The following is a 4784-nucleotide window of genomic DNA, read 5'->3' as shown; positions in this document are numbered from 1 at the left end:
GTAACCGCAAATAACGCACACCACACGACTCTGAGCAGCTGTGATAGAATACCCCAGTTGCTGAGATAAACAGAATATACCACCACACGACTCTGAGCAGCGATTGAGTAAACAGAATAACCACCACCCACACGACTCTGAGCAGCTGGATGAGTACAGAATATACAAACACACACGACTCTGAGCAGCTGATGAAGTCAGAATATAACACACCACACGACGTCTGAGCAGCTGATGAGTAACAGAATATTACACTCACACGACTCTGAGCAGCTTGATTGAGTAACAGAATATACCACCAACCACACGACCTCTGAGCAGCTGATGAGTAAACCAGAATATACCACCCCACGACTCTGAGCAGCTGATGAGTACAGAATATACCACCACACGACTCTGAGCAGCTGATGAGTACAGAATATACCAACCACACCACCGAACTCTGAGCAGCTGATGAGTACACAGAATATACCACCACACCACACGACTCTGAGCCAGCTGATGAGTAACAGAATATACCAAACCACACACACGACCTCGAGCAGCTGATGAGTAACAGAATATTACCACCACGACGGGACTCTAGCAGCTGATGAGTAACAGAATATAACCACCACACGACTCTGAGCAGCTGAGTAACAGAATATACCACCACACACACGACTCTGAGCAGCTGATGATAACAGAATATACCACCACACCAACGACTCTGAGCAGCTGATGAGTAACAGATATACACCACACCACACGACTCTGAGCAGCTGATGAGTAACAGAATATACCACCACACGACTCTGAGCAGCTGATGATAACAGAATATACCACACACGACTCTGAGCCTGAGAGTAACAGATTATACCACCACACACACGACTTGAGCACTGATGGTAACAGAATATACCACCACACGACTCTGAGCAGCTGATGAGTAAACAGAATATACCACCACACGACTCTGAGCAGCTGATGAGTAACAGAATATACCACCACACCACACACTCTGAGCAGCGATGAGTAACAGAAATACCACCAACGACTCTGAGGCAGCTGATGAGGAACAGAATATACCACCACAACCACACGAGGCTAAACATATGTTAACAATATGTTAATGCAGCGGAGCTTCAGAGGAACCAGGAAGTGCCGAGCAGCTTCCTGAGAGTGTGTGGTGGAATATTCCTCCATGATCTTGCTTTTTCTTTCATAGAAGGGAACACATTAAAAGCACACACACATCTTAAAGTGTGTGTAAACAAGGTGGGTAGTGTGGTCTGTGGGGCGTGTGACATTCATATCCTTGTGGCGCCAGGGCGGCGGTGGCTGGGCAGCTCTCTACTTCCTCCCACGGGCTGAGCTGAATAGAGCCTTACACCCACACACACTAACACCACACCACGCTACACACACACCTACACAAACACACACGCAACAAAACACACACACGCTACAAAGACACGCTACACAAACACACACGCAATGCATAAAAACAGATGACATGTTTACAGTAAATGCACACACACTCACCACCACACGTGATCATAACAAGACACTGTACTACAACATCACCACCACACACACACACCTCACCACCACACGTGATCATCAACAAGACACTGTACTACACATCACCACCACACACACACACTCACCACCACACGTGATCATCAACAAGACACTGTACTACACGTAAGCCTGAGCAACATATACACAGCACCCTCTGACTACCTCTCCTTCCCTCCAGCTCCCAGACGGCAGGGTGATCAAGGTGGGAGGGGAGCGTTTCGAGGCTCCAGAGGCTTTGTTCCAGCCACATCTCATTAACGTAGAGGGAGTCGGGTGTGCAGAGCTGCTCTTCAACACTATCCATGCAGCAGACATCGACACCAGGTAACTAAAACACACACAACCGACATACACCACACAGACCGACAATACACACACACACACACACACACACACACATAGACAGACGACAATACACACACACACATACACTTTTTTTATCGTCACCCCTTTATCTCCCTCCTCTCTCCCTCTGCCCCCCCCTCTGCCTCCCTCCCTCTCTCTCTCTCTGCCTCCCCCTCCTCTCTCTCTGCCTCCCCTCTCTCTCTCTGCCCCCCCCCCCCTCTCTCTCTGCCTCCCCCTCTCTCTCTCTCTGCCTCCCCCCTCTCTCTCTGCCTTCCCCCTCCTCCTCTCTCTGCCTCCCCTCCCTCTCTCTCTCTGCCTCCCCCCCTCTCTCCTCTGCTCCCTCTCTCTCTGCCTCCCCCCTCTCTCTCTGCCTCCCCCCTCTCTCTCTCTGCCTCCCCTCTCTCTCTCTCTGCCCCCTTCTCTCTCTCTGCCTCCCCCCTCCTCTCTCTCTGCCTCCCCTCCCTCTCTCTCTCTTGCCTCCCCCTCTCTCTCTCTGCCTCCCCCCCTCTCTCTCTGCCTCCCCCTCTCTCTCTCTGCCTCCCCCCTCTCTCTCTGCCTCCCTCCCTCTCTCTCTCTGCCTCCCCCTCTCTCTCTCTCGCCTCCCCCCTCTCTTTCTCTGCCTCCCCCTCTCTCTCTCTCTGCCTCCCCCCTCTCTCTCTCTGCCTCCCCCCTCTCTCTCTCTCTGCCTCCCCCTCTCTCTCTCTGCTCCCCCCTCTCTCTCTCTGCCTCCCCCTCTCTCAGGTCTGAGTTCTATAAACACATAGTGTTGTCGGGTGGTTCCACCATGTATCCAGGGCTTCCATCTCGACTAGAGAGAGAGCTCAAACAGCTCTACCTGGAACGCGTGCTGAAAGGCGACGTGGACAAACTCTCGGTGAGAACAACTCTTTTAAAAATACCTTTGTTTTATTTCACTTTTATTCTAAATGTAAGTCAATAACAAGATTGTTATCGCAATGATGACCTGTCTTAATGGACAAGCGGTCCCTAATGACCTGAGGGTGGGAGGAAGGATGTATGTTGAAAAAGTATTGGACAGGCACCACTTCCTCAACATGGTGCAGTGTTGTAGTTACCCCAACTGGTGGAGACAGAAGAAACGTCTCTTAAGTAGCCAGCCCATAGTACACAACAGAAGTAGAACATATAATCGCTGCTCTACAAATCACCTTGCATCCTGAATTACTCTGCATTATATGACGAGGTCCAGATTTATCCATCCTGTGCCAAACTCCTCCCTCAGACATAATGCTGAATTGCCCCCGTCTCCCTCTGTAGAAATTTAAGATCCGCATCGAGGACCGCCGCGGCGTAAGCACATGGTGTTCCTGGGTGGGGCCGTGCTGGCGGACATCATGAAGGACAAAGATAACTTCTGGCTGACCAGGGAGGAGTACCAGGAGAAAGGTGTCAGGGTGCTGGAGAAACTGGGAGTCACTGTCAGATAAAGACCTCCACAATGTTAAAGACCACACACACACACACACACACCACACACACACACACACACCACACACACACACAATCAAACATATAAATATCCATATATTCACACAAACACTGAAGGGTCATCATGAGAAGCACTAGAATGGTGTAAAACACACAGACACACCCGGTTTCCTCCGCCATGCAGACTAGATATCTATTTATCCTTCTTCTCCTCTATACAACAGAATCACGGCATCACGTAGGGAGTGATGACGCCAGCCCTCCTCTCCTCCTGTCGTCTGAAGGCCTAGTAAGTTTAGCTCAGGGTTGGTAGTAGAGTCCAGGACACCACTCCTCCAGCCCTCCTCCTCTCCTCCTGTCGTCTGAAGGCCTAGTATAGTTTAGCTCAGGGTTGGTAGGAGAGTCCAGGACACCACTCCTCCAGCCCTCCTCCTCTCCTCCTGTCGTCTGAAGGCTAGTATAGTTTAGCTCAGGGTTGGTAGGAGAGTCCAGGACACCACTCCTCCAGCCCTCCTCCTCTCCTCCTGTTGTCTGAAGCCTAGTATAGTTTAGCTCAGGGTTGGTAGTAGAGTCCAGGACACCACTCCTCCAGCCCTCCTCCTCTCCCTGTCGTCTGAAGGCCTAGTATAGTTTAGCTCAGGGTGGTAGGAGAGTCCAGGACACCACTCCTCCAGCCCTCCTCCTCCTCCTGTCGTCTGAAGGCCTAGTATAGTTTAGCTCAGGGTTGGTAAGTAGAGTCCAGGACACCACTCCTCCAGCCCTCCTCCTCTCCTCCTGTCGTCTGAAGGCCTAGTATAGTTTAGCTCAGGGTTGGTAGGAGAGTCCAGGACACCACTCCTCCAGCCCTCCTCCTCTCCTCCTGTCGTCTGAAGGCCTAGTATAGTTTAGCTCAGGTTGGTAGGAGAGTTCACGGTGGATATCAAGTCTCCTGAAGAAAGAACTTCACATTTTCACAACACGGTGAAAGCAATATGGTGGAAAGTAGTCAAGGAGTCTATTTCCACACTATGCTATTTTTTTCAGTCTTTAATCTAATGCAGACGAGGAGACGAGGAGAGGAGAACAACGTTAGACTATTGAGACTCACCCCCTAGAACAGTTAAACCTCTCGTCTCCTTACCAATCACTTCAAACTTCCCTGTCCTCTTCATAAAGGAGTCACTAGAGCTGTCCCTAATCGCTGATGCAGGGTCAGATGTTATCGTAAAGGAGTAGCTAGAAGCTGTCCCTAATCGCTGATGCAGGGTCAGATGTTATAAAGGAGGAGCTAGAAGCTGTCCCTAATCGCTGATGCAGGGTCAGATGTTATAAAGGAGTGCTAGAAGCTGTCCCTAATCGCTGATGCAGGGTCACATATTATCATAAAGGAGTAGCTAGAAAGCTGTCCCTAATCGGCTGATGCAGGGTCATATGTATAAAGGAGAGCT

At 50.4% G+C, this 4784-nt stretch overlaps 1 pseudogene; it reads left to right on the top strand.

Moving 5' to 3' along the window:
* The first annotated feature begins 1696 nt into the window (after positions 1-1696).
* Positions 1697-4579, top strand: LOC112075640 (actin-related protein 2-B-like; annotated as a pseudogene).
* Positions 4580-4784: the final 205 nt, after the last annotated feature.

This window comes from Salvelinus sp. IW2-2015, unplaced genomic scaffold (assembly GCF_002910315.2).
Source record: "Salvelinus sp. IW2-2015 unplaced genomic scaffold, ASM291031v2 Un_scaffold3310, whole genome shotgun sequence".
Lineage (NCBI taxonomy): Eukaryota > Metazoa > Chordata > Actinopteri > Salmoniformes > Salmonidae > Salvelinus > Salvelinus sp. IW2-2015.
Note: the sequence above shows the minus strand (reverse complement) of the source record. Positions and strands in the feature narration are given on the sequence as shown.